The sequence below is a fragment of the Cuculus canorus genome, chromosome 6 (assembly GCF_017976375.1).
Source record: "Cuculus canorus isolate bCucCan1 chromosome 6, bCucCan1.pri, whole genome shotgun sequence".
NCBI lineage: Eukaryota > Metazoa > Chordata > Aves > Cuculiformes > Cuculidae > Cuculus > Cuculus canorus.
This window is the reverse complement of record NC_071406.1, coordinates 16,721,102-16,734,153: the sequence shown is the minus strand read 5'-3', so window position 1 is coordinate 16,734,153 and position 13,052 is coordinate 16,721,102.

Genomic DNA, 13,052 nt, shown 5'->3' with positions numbered 1-13,052 from the left:
TATTGTATTGCTTGTGTGTGGGATGGTTACAACATCCTTGTTCTGTGATTCCTTCCCCTGCACATTTAAATTCCTGATGTTCACTCAACCCGAGTTTCAGCTCAGCATAATTTTTCCATATACAAATATATATTTACTGAACGTCTTTGAGAAGTAGTTGTGTGGGATTTAAGAGAACACTGAAATTCCTTTAGCTGATGATTTATAAAGCTATTTTTCCCCCTGTCTAGACACTTTCAATATTTGCAATTAGCTGATGGAAAAATAAACGGTGAAGTATTCTTTCCAAGCCTCCATTAGAGAGGGAAAAAAATTGGTCTTCATCATGCAAAGTAAATGCTCTTCTGTCAAGTCAGCCAGGAAGAAGCTGCTAAGAAGCAAAAGACATGGAAGATGAGTCCAGTTAGGGCTGTACTCAGGTGTAGAACTTGGATAAGGAAGGGGAACAGAGTTTTTTATAGCTCCAGGGAGATGAGGGAGAAAACAAGCTATTATGCCAAAGACATTTTTCTTGGGCTGATTGCAAAATTAGCTGGAGCTAAAGTTAATTGATTGTGTAGGCAGATGAAACAAACTTGAGATGACTATAAATAGTAACAATCTTTCTTTCTGTGCAGCTGTAAATGTGAGTTGGAGAGAAGTCTTAAATTCATTGTGAACATTTGCAAACAAGGGAGGGAGAGTAGAGAAAAATAGAATCAAACAAAACAAAGCATAGTTAAATAAAAAATACACACACACAACCCAGCACAGAGAGAAATTGTTAGGGTTAGTCCTTGCAAGACAGATGAGAGCTTGAATTTGATCTCCCAGATACTCTGGCCTGATGCATTTTACCTGTCTCATCCCCTCAGCCACAGCCTGGGAGGGACAGAATTCAGTTATGACTTTCTTTTGTCTTTCCAGAATTTTATGTCATAGTGTTGCTGCCTCTTCATTGAGGAAGCAAGGGGCTAGGTCTGTTTGTCTGCATACTGACGGCTAGAGCTGCCAGAGAAAGAATGCCACATCCCATCAGCTGCTGGAAATGGGAAAGGTGTTGTATGCTCTATGGAAACGGTGAATCTGTGTGGGCAGACCTTTGACATGCTTTTTTCTTTTATCTTTCAGGTGGGGGAGTTGCTGGGTTTTTTTTCTTCAGGATTAAGCTTCATGTTTAAACTCTGGTCTACCAGCTGTGATGGATGATAGCCTGAAGAGGGAAAGCTATGACTGAAAATCCGGAAGAGAGATGGTTAAACCTTAAAGCCTCCTCTGTATGTGGCAGGTGATAGCTTTTAGTATCTGTACCTGTACCTCCAGCCTAGCTGGTTCCAGCGAAGATGATCTCCCTCTGGTGCAAAGACTACAGGTTCGAATGCAGCCTTCCTTGAATCACTCCCCAGACAGCTGTTGGTGAACCCAAAGTTTCATCCACACGGGGCTGTTCTTGGGTGTTTGTCTGTCCATCTGCAAGAAGGGGTCACCCTGTAAATACCAACCGACAACATAATTCTCACAGTTTAGGGACAAAAGGGTAGAATGCCATCATGTGAAATTAAAGTGTAATTCGAAGTAATAACTGCATGACTAAAATTCAGTTAGGATGACAGATACAATATTCACATTTTTTCACTGTTCTACCTGTGGGCTGCTCTCTGCTCTGCTGTGTTGGGATGTGTGTTTAGTAGGAGAGACTTCCTACACTGAGGAGTTACGGTTTACAGAGAGAAGCCAGGCAAAAAGGTAGGAGGAGAAAAGATAAACACAAAGGTTTACACATCCATTTCAGCAGGCTGACGGCTGATCTGGAGGCTGCCTGCTTCCCACATCTCTCACGGGAAGGCAATTGGAGTGACTGTTTTACAGTCAGGTGAGCAAGGAGCATTTGAATGGTCAGCTGGGTGCAGAGGATCAGTGGTAACTTTTCCAGCTTGGGTAATTCCCTCAGTTGGCCACACTTCTTCTGGGTGATGACAAGGCAGTTCAGGTGCCAGCAAAGGCTGTGTAGAAAGGAAGGACAAGCTAGAGCAATGCAAGCAGGGCACTTTGTGCTGCCATGTACTCTGCTAGCCATAGTTGGCCCGTCTGGTGTACCTGAGAATCATCACCCTTGGGAGGACTTCCCTGGCTTGGTTATCCCATCAAGGCCAATACAGCTCAGTCCAGCTCAGCAAAGAGCTTATGTAGTGTTTTTCTGCTAAATATAGCATATTTGTATGAATTTTGAAACTGTTTACCTCACAGCCCAATGCAATAAGCCTCTCCACTTACTCTCGGAACAAGCCCACAAGGTTATGATGTGACCCATTAAAGTGTGCCAGAGGTCTGGAACCTCTCCAAGGCACAAAACCCACCTGGATGTTCTTAAAATGAGTGTCAGATAGGAACAGTCTATTCCCCTGGGCTCATTAATGTGCTTGGGTTTGACCCAGCCTTCTGGGCAAAGTCTGCTCAGTACATGTTGCAAGGTCAGCTGTATCAACAGCGCCAGCTGTGGTGAGTAAACCAAGGCTATTGTTTGACTGCTAAAACACCTAGGGGAAAACCCTCTTGGATTGTATTTCTCATGTCCTTTGTTTGCTGATAAGAAAATGCCAATCCAAGACCTTAGGACTAACCCCTCCCCCCACAAAAAAATCATGCATGCACTCTCCATCTGACCTGTCAGGTCCCTCCTGCCAACTGAAATCTTCTGTGTTTATCTCCTTTTTCTTTTTTTTTTTCTGGGTTTCCAAAGGTAATGCTCTGCTCTCATGAGGGATTCTTTTATCAGCTTCAGGGCCAGGAACATAAAAGGAGTTAGCCTGGGGGTCACTTTTGAGCCGTTTCATTGCTTAGTCAGAAGAATCACCTTGGAGCTTCCATGTTTACAGCTTTTCTGCTAAAGGGAGAGGTGCATTTTAATTGAAGATAAAATCTATCAAATGATGCGATTCATTTATTCTGGCATCGCAGAGTCTTTGTCCATTTGAGGACAAGACACTATGCATGTGTATGAGTGCATCACAGAGAAGAAGGCTTCTTTTTGAGGGAGTGGAGAAGGAGGATTGTTGGTCCTGTTCTTCCAGTCCAGTTTTAACATCTCTGCCCTGCAGAACCCCATGTGACTGCTCTGAGAAGACAAACAAGACAAATAACTCCTATTGAATATATCCTGCCCAGGTTGGTAAATCAGGTTTGATCTCCAGTTTCACTGGCTTATATGAGTGTATCTTCCTTTCGAAAGACTCTCACCCCTTTGGTATGGCACTATCATCCCACGAGACATGAGAATCAGTTATACAAACCCTCACTTAATTGTCTATACCTGCTGGTGTGTCAAATCAAGCTCTGCTTGCTAAAAGCCCACTCACCATCATACTGGTCACAGACACAAATGGAAAACTTTGGGTCTGCCATGAAGTCTATGCACAACCATGATCAGGGACCCCTCCCCTTTGCTTTTGCAGAAAGTATTCTTCCAGCCTTTGAGACAATCCAGTGTCTATCACATACCATACGGTTCTAGCTCCAATGTGCATTAACACGTATGTGCCTGAATGGGAATCAGGTGTGTCCAGAACTCAGGCCCCCTACCAGGATAAGAGGAGAGTTGCAAAAGCACTAAAATACCTGTATTGACACATTTTAACCAGCTGTGTAGCAAGCAAGGAGGAAGGGCTTGTTTTGTGCCTCCTACCCATTCACACCTCTTTCATGTTTTGCCCAGTTGGACATCTGACATGTTTTTTGCTACACACCCAACACCGAGCTTTTATTTCAGACAACCCATCCTGATTCTATCAGAGCTGACTTTTGCCCTTATAAATGCATGAAACTTCAAGGCTTGTCTTGAGTCAGAGCCAAACACTAGAAATGTTGCTCAGCAATGAGTCAACCTCAAAGGGTTTGAAGCATCTGCTCTTTTGTGTTCCCAAGGTTTCACATGCTGATGCCCAAAACCATTGGTCTCTGAGTGAGGCGGATAGTTTTGTCCTGGGTGTCTGGTCTAGCTGATTCCATCACTGTAGGATTCTTCTGCAGTTCATCTTACAGTTGTTTCCCACTGGAACTATGCAAGAAGAGACTTGTTACTGGCTTTACGTTAATGGGAACTGAACGTATGCACCTTGTCCATCCTATTATACTCTACAGATATTCCATCTGAGACTGCACAGGGATCTGAAATAACCAACTGCTGAAAGGTCTTGCAGAAAGAAGTTACAGGAGGATCTTATTTGACACAACAAAAGGGAGAGCATTATTCGAAGACTTAAAGAGAAGAGAAATTAGTCTGAGAGGAGAATGTGCTGATATATTGAATCAGTTTAGCTACACATAACACAGTGATTCAATAGAAAGTGTGTATCTCAGCCCCTTTCCCTAAGCACGGGACATTTAAAATTGTGACCAACAACAATAGAATTAGCTGATCTTTAAGTCCTAGTTACTACAGATCTCCAGATGTGCTAGTCCCAGTCCAGCATGGATTTTAGAAGATCTGTCTAGTGCTGGCTATCATAATATGATACATGCTCAGCAAGATCATGTTATGTCTACTGAACATAAAAATATTGTCTAAAATATTAATTCAATTTTTTTCATCTCTTATCTCTTAGTGTCTCATCTCTGTTCAGAGCAAAACTTTGGAAACTTCTAACTTTGAACATCTAAGTAAGAAAGAAGCCATAAGAGATGACAGTAGAGTAGGCTGTTTCTCAGGACTGGAAAGGGAGGTTCAGGGATCTTAGTTCAAGGCAGACACAGAGTCCTGAGAGGAAAGTACAGGGCAGTGTAGAAGCTGTAAGACAAGCCAGTATACTGTGTGGGGTGGAGGGCAGCTGGAAAAGGGGTGATCAAGTCGAAATGAAAAATTTCGACTTGAAATTTGGAGAGTGAGTATTATGAGCAGTGATCAGATTCAGCCATATTCTGAAGGTTTTGGGGTAGCGGAAGAGACAGATTTCAGAAGTTTGTCTTTCCTGCTCCTTTATCTCTGCACTGCTTGAGAGCTCAACATTTATTCCTGTGCCAGGAGCTCTCTCTTCACCTTATTTCGCAGCCTTTTGCATACTGAGGCTTCTAGCCTTCTAAGCTTCTTGCCTTTTTCCATGCTCCTATGAATGCCAGGATGGTTCAGTGCAGGCTTTGCAGTTCACCCTAGCCAGGCTCACTCTCTCTCTCTCATTCATCATTCATTTGCTCAAATCTGTCTGGTTGAGGGCCAAATGCCCTAAATTCCAAGGGCTCTTTTTTATGCTTGTTTTCTCTCCTTGAGAAATCAAATGATGCTGTTGACTCTCAGTCCTGGAACACCCTGGTGATGGAAGTGGAGAGGGTTTTCTGCCACATCTAATTCTTCTTCATTGCTTTGTGGTTCTTCTGCTACTGAACAGTGGCAGGTAGAATGACAGAGATAAAGAAAGGAAATAACTAAAAGATTAGAAAATATTGAGTAAACTTTAGCCATATCTGGTAAATATAAACTTCCTGTGACTTCAAAGAGTGAGAAGTTCATTCTGCTAGTCCTTCTGGAATGAGATATCCCTTTGCACCATTTGTTGTCCTCAGTAGGCTTGGAAGGCACAACCTGACTACTTGAAGTAAAAGCAATTAATAGAAACATTTTTACTACGCTTATTAAATGGAGAAGGAGGCCTTGATATATCATAATATCCACTAGATGATGCAATTAATTTATTTTGGCTGGCCAGTGCTCTTGCTTGGGTCTGTGTGTTATTAGAGGGTGGTGCAATGGTTGTTCTTCCCACTGCTTGCAGGCCCTAGGGTCAGGTTCTGCTCCACCAATAGCATGACTCATCTCTGTATAAAACAATTCTTCAAGTGATACCAAAGTGACCACAACATCAGTCAGCTTCAAATCATCTGAATCCAGTAACGATGGCTACTTCCCCAGAATCCTCTTTAGAGCAGCTCACACACTTGTTCCTAACCGCAGACCAAAAGTCAGCAGGGAACGTGTTGGTTTTCACAAAATACCATGTGAGAAAGGCCCTGGGCTGGATATCATTTACATTTCTGCCCTCATTAATATATGTCTCCTCACTATTGAATTAATTTTGATGCTATTATAGAAATGCATACTTGTCCTAATGTGGGTGCACATTGGAGAAAGGGATACCACTGTGACAGTAGGCAACTCACCCAACTTTGGCTGCCCAATATAATGAAGTACCTCTGTGTTTACTGCTGAGAAATGGTCATCTAAGTGACAACCTTGTTCCTAGTTACCCTTTGGAGGAGCTTGTTTTGGACCAGTTGGCTGTAGAAAAAAACAAAGTTAGCAACCAGATACCAACAAAATGATGTGAAAACCCATTTGCTCCCCACTCCTCCATTCTTTCTTCTATAACTTCCCTTAAACAAGTGTCTTCTAGGTCAAATGTGTGAGAGAGCTAATTATGGAAGATGAGTAGGTTAAGACAACCAAACTTCATCTTGAACCTTGGAAGAATTAATCTTTGAACATATTCTTTGTCAATTTTCACAAGATTACTAAGAAGTAAAGAGACTTCAACCAGCCCCACTCCATGTCACATGGTGTTACTGTGAGGCATCTCCACTGTGTTTCTCGTGGCTCATGGATGTTAAGGAGGGGAAAACAATGGGATGGGGAATTTGCATCCCTGAGGTTAAAGAAAGCTCTTTGGGGCAAGTATGCAACTGGATTTTTAAAATTATATTCTAATGGTCTGCATAATTAAAACTACTAGTTATACAGCAGCTCTGAAGTTCATTTAGGGAGATCGGGATCGTTAAGTTATTGTCAGAGGGTCATAATCTGAGTTTAGTTGGAAAAGCAATCAGACTGCATAAAAAAAATATTTTCAGCAGCTCTGCATCGAAGGCTTGCTGCTTCACCTGTGGCTAAAGAAACAGGAGGGTTCATTGTGTAATATTTCCTATATTCTGGTTATTTCTCTTCTCTGTGGCGGAGGTGAGGGATCTATGAACACATCCTAATACTTTCTCTCCAGTTTGACACGTGTTATGAACTTTACTTTGTCCTGTGTTAGGGTGTAACTGTACCGCTTAAAGGAGTTAAGAACAACATTTCTTTTCCCAGTTAGGTAAAAGCCTAGACCTGGCTTGCTTGTAGATCTTGTCCTCTAGGGAAAGTAACATCCCTGGTACTGTCACAAGACATTTTGACTGTTGTTGGAAACCGTTCTTCTTTTCTACAGTTTTGGAACAGGATATCGTGCTAATCAGAGCAACAGATCAACTCGGAAGAGCAACTTTATGATTTCCTTGGATCTGACACTATTTTACAGTGATGAGTTTGGTTTCTGCCTGTCCTACACAGAACTAACAGTGAGAGCCAGTTCAGCAGATGGGTGTGTTCTGATATTAGCATCTGTTAGACAGGCACATAGTTTGCTAGGAAACATTCGGTATTTTTAAATATTTGTCATTTTTAGGTTTCTCGTTTTCAAGTATTTGTTAATATTTGTTCCACATGGGGTACAGCTGTGAGAAAGCCACAAGAGTGACAATCCATTTACTCCAAATGCTTTGGACATTTTAAGGTCTTGACTGTGCTTCCTGCAGGAGCAGTCTCACTTTACAGGTAAATATAGTCTATTTACTTCACTGGGAACTGATCTATGATCCTATACAATTCATTGCATATTTGACCAAAAAAAAATGCAGGGCTGTAAGGTATCTCCTGCTGGATAGGTGTGCATGAAATCCTTTGCAGTGACAACATAGGGTATTTTGACTCTGTGGAAATCTGTGCCAAGTTCACAGTGGATACACAAAATGTCTTGTGCTCTCCCTGCCTTAGTTCAGGACCAGTGCCAGAGGAGAAAGAGAAAAAAAGGTGATCTCCTGCCCAAATTCTTCCTTGTAATGAATATGTGTGAGACTAGCTATGATCTCATGGAAATCTCTGTTTTGTGTGGACATTAGATATTATGAACATGTCATCAGTCTGGCGGTGCTACCTTCTCTGTCCCCTAGAACTCACCTCCAGCAAAATTATTGCTGTATCAAAAAATGAATTTACTTGAAACTACTCATACCACCAGCTGTAGCTTACCATCTTGGTTATTAGTGTTTTACTCATAAAAAAAGAACTCAGCTACCAAAAAAATGAAAGTACAGACATGTAAATGGCACCCCCCAGAACAGAACTAATATTCACTTCACACAGATTCTGCAGTATTATGGTACCCGACAAGGACTCGTGACTGCTTAGCACCCGTGGGAACACCAAGTATTGGAAGTATGAGATTATTGCTAGTATTTATACTAGTACACAGGATCTGTTAGTTTTTTTCCCCATATGTGGAAAGATACAACCCACTTGTTGCTTTGCCAAAAGCTCATATTCCATGGCTGGTAATGTACAGAGAGAGGGAAAGGCCAATACAGTGCAAACATGGTATTTGCTTGTATAACTGCTGTGGATTTTACCCCAGGTTTTGCCTCAGTAGATTGTGGTACAGATGTTAGAAAAGCCTATCTGAAAGCAACGGCATTACTGTCTTGCTCTCCATGGGGTAAGATGCAATTATAGCCTGTTGCCAACAATTGCATGTGGCCATAATTTGACAAAGTCAACGTGAATGAATTTCAGGGTTTAAAGATCTATGTAATAAGTTACTGGCTTATTACCATGGGGGTTTGGGTTTTATGATACTGCTAAGAAAATACACATCAGCTATACTCCACTGCCTCTCAGCCAGCTGACACCCATACACCCAAAATGGACTCTTGAAGAGGCATACATGGTTCTGTTCCTCCCAGCTATCTCCATGCTTTTAACAAAGCTCTAGAATTAGGGGGAGAGTCTTTTTAGTCACCCTCCATAGGCGGCTGAGGATGGTTCATCATAGCTAATATCTGAAGCACTCTCTGAGGACCTTGCCTTTATAGTGTGGATAGCAAGACTAGGGAGGTAATTCTTCCCCCATACTTGGTACTGGTGAGGCTGCACCTCTAATACTGTGTTCAGTTTCAGGTCCTTCGCTACAAGAAAGACATTGAGGTGCTGGAACATGACCAAAGAAGAGCAAAGAAGTTGGTGAAGGTTCTAGTGAACAAGTCTTATGAAGAGTAGCTGAAGAAACTGGGGTTGTTAAGCCTGGAGAAAAGGACAGTTAGGGGAAACGTTATTGCTCTCTACAACTACTTGCCAAGGAGGTTGTAGTGAGGTGGATGTTGGTATCTTTTTCCAAGTTACAAGTGGTAGGATGAGAGGAAATGGCCTCAAGTTGCACCAGGGAAGATTTAGATCCTAACACAAAAAGATTCTTCACTGGAAGAGTTGTCAAGCATTGGAACAGGCTGCCCAAGGAAGTGAGTGGTTGAGTCACCATCCATGGAGGTATTTAAAAGATGTGTAGTTGTTGTAATTAGGGACACAGTTTAGGGACATGGCTTAGTGGTGGACTTGGCAGTGTTAGGTTTACAGTTAGAGTCGATGGTCTTGAAGGTCTTTTCCAACCCTTATGATTCTATGATTATATTTGTAGACTACAAAAGCAGAGTTTTGAGGGTTTAAACTTAGATGAGATGAGTCTGGGTATTAAAGTACAAGTTCAAAGCAGAATAGTGAGGCTGTGCTCAGGAGCATTACTTGAATTTTAAGATCTATAACCCATCAACAGCCTGTTTAAGAGCATTACCCTGCAGGAAGGGCATCTTATCTTGGGTGCTTAAAGCTTAGTAGTTTGCAATGCTCTGATGGACTCACTGGAAGGATTATATAGTTCCAGAGAGTGAAGACCTTACAGGGACCAGGAGCTATCATTAGGTAATGGCCAGAGTGAAAGCCCCGGGTTATCTAAATTTCAAGACAGTAATTTATGACATCTAAGGGATACACCACCAAGATTGCTTTGCTTTTGATACTTTCATGTTAAGGCAATCGAGTACTGCTTTTGCATTGAAGACTGTGAAAACATGTAAGGTGGCACTGAGCTGGAAAAGTGATGCATGTCTGACTGGTGTCACAAACAGAAGGTAAAACTACACATCCCTGCTAAGCCTAGAACTTGCAAGCCTGGGTTGGAGTTCTTGTGCTATTACAACTTTCACATCTGCATAAAGTGCGTTTTCAGCCCAGAAAGACAACTGTATGCTGGGCTGCATCAAAAAAAAAGTATGACCAGCAGGTTAAATGAGGTGATTCTCTACTCCCCTCTACTCTGCTTTCATGAGACATCGTCTGGAGTCCTGTGTTCGGTTCTGGAGTCCTCAGCACAGGAAGAACATGGATCTGTTAGAGCGAGTCCAGAGGACAGGCACAAAGATGATCCGAGAGCGGGAGAACCTCCCATATGAGGTCAGGCTGAGAAAGTTGGGTTTGTTTAGCCTGGAGAATCTCTGGGGAGACCTTAGAACAGCCTTCCAGTCCTTAAAGGGGGTCTACAGGAAAGCTGAGGAGGAGCTCTTTATCAGGAAGTGCAGTGATAGGGAAAGGAGTAACAGTTTTCAGCTGATAGAGGGGAAAATTAGATTAGATATTAGCAAGATTTTTTTTTACCATGAAGGTGGTGAGGCACTTGCATAGGTTGCCCAGAGAAGTCGTGGAAAGGCCAGGTTGGATGAGGCTTTAAGAAATCTAATCTAGTGGAATGTGTCCCTAGTCATGTCAGAGGGACTGGAACTGGATGAACTTCAAGGTCCCTTCCAACCCAAACTATTCTATGAGTCTGTGATTTTATGTGATGGTGGGCAGGCTTCCTAGAAGTGGTATTCTTAGTGATATCAGCCATGAAGTGGGATTTGTGCCACCCTGGGCTCCCCTCTAGAAGCCCGTGAGCTCAAACAGAATAAAAACCTAGATCCTCAATGAACCCCATTAAGTTTCCTATCAGAAATGCCAAAACCAGGAGTGACCTTTTATCCTGCCTTGTACTGAGTATCAAGAAAATACCAGGATTCCCAGTTTTCCCTTCTTTCCTGTACATAAGCAGGAGGGAAACCAGTCTCTGAAGAATTATTGCTGTTTACTTAAAATGATAAGTGGAATTGGTGGAAAATCCATATACACTGGAAAAATAAACATCACTGACCCAAGACAGAAAATTTTATTCCTGAATTGGTCCAAAACATTTTGAGTCAGATGAGTTCAGTAATGAATTGCTTTCCAGTAACAATGCACGGTTACAGTTCAGGACATTTTCTCATTAGATGGGACAATCTTTATTATCCTATAATGTAATGCAGATGTTTCTCTTTTTGCCTTGTGCAAGGATGATTATCTATATGGGTTTTTGGAGACTTTAGGCATGAAGCAACTCACTCAATCCAGGCATGGAGACTACAAAGAGCAAACTTCCAAACTACATATCCCAGAAGGCTATACCACAAGGGGAAAGCACAGTTTGAGTACTGATCTACTTGAAACAGAACATTTTGGGGTCATTTTAACATACCACAAGAAAACATTCTGATTTCAGGGATGTTGAAATGTTTTGTTTTGTTTGAAAATGTCAGGCAAAATGTTTTGACTTTGCCAGAAAAAAAGTTTGTTTAGGTTTTTTTCCCAAAAATTTTCACCCAGAGAAGAAGCCTTGACATTTCAGCTCTTTGTTCCAACATGGGAGAAAAACAAACATCAAAATGTCAGGATTTGCTGCAGAGTGAAAATTCTGTGTTTTGCCCAATTTTTGGCATAATGTCTTGGCCCCAGCATTTACATTTTGCTTTGAAGTATGAGTGGATGTTCAGAGGGTGGGAGGCATTTTTTAAAAGAGGGTAATATGTTTGAAAGAACATACAAGAGGTCTAAGGTAAATTTCAGTTTAGCACTAGAGGAAAAGTACAGAGATGTTTCCTCTGGACATCCAGCCATTAACAGTGGGAAGCTCTGATCAGGCCAACACACTTGGAAGACACTAGTGAACCCATCCTTTATGAATTATCGTCACCATTTTTGGCCACAGGGGCTATTGTCTCTGAGCATGGAAGACTTGAAGCATTGGGCTATTAGACTTTACATGCTTTTACATACTTCCCAACAGCAACTGCCCATTCCACCCCATGCAAATATAGGACACTACATAAAGTCATCATCTGGAACTGGTTAAGAGGTCCCCACTTAAAGCTTTCTAAATTAAACTGTCCCTTTGTATCATTATATAAGTAAAGCTACTTACCTATGTGCTTAACAGAACTCTGGATCAGCAGGTTCATGGCCCAGGGCCCTGGAGAGATGTTGGCTTTTTGCTGAACAAGAAGCGTTACCTCTCAAGTTCTTGTCTAAATTTATTGTGTTACTCGTTAACTGATTGACAAGATATGAACATCCTAATCTGGGAATTTCTAATAAGTACAGTAAAAAATGGTCAGATGAGTACAGACATTATGAGGCAGTTCTGAAAGATGGACTGAGATATTTTCAACATCCTAGACGGATTTTTTTAAACTCTTGAACAACAAAGTCCCAGAGGAGATAATTTTAAGAGCACAGAGAACATGCAGTTCTTTGAGTAATTTGTAGAAGGTATATTTCACATTGCAATGAAGATGATAGACAAGGTATAAGTGCTAAAAATCATGTCAAAGCTGCTAGAATCACACCCTTATTATTTGTTTCACAATATCTCTAAGATATGGGATGACTTCAGGAAAAACAATTTTTTTTCCGAAAATATTTTTGTCTTCCTGTAATGCACAAAATTTTTGTCACCAGACACTGGTTTCCTGAAGGAATAGATGATTGATCTCAGCTGAGTACAGAAAAAGGCCGACACTCTTCCACCTCCACAGTACTATGATTTGCCCCCAACATACCAGTGGCTTGGACTGATATATTTTTCTGACTTCAGGCGCTCTTCTAAAGAAAGACATGAGGACACTTTTCTAGCTAAAAGAATATAAGCCCACTTGCACTCAAGAAACAAACTGAAGGTCAGTGGGACTTTCAGAAACAGAAGAATCCGCCTTTCAATACCCGCTGAGTGTATGAGGAAGGTGACATTTGAAAGATGGTCCCTTGACTACAGCAATCTAACTGTCTGGGTACTGCACCACAATTTCATACAAGCCATTGCATTTCTCAGAATCATAGAATCATAGAATCACCATGTTGGAAAGGACGACTGTCCAACCAT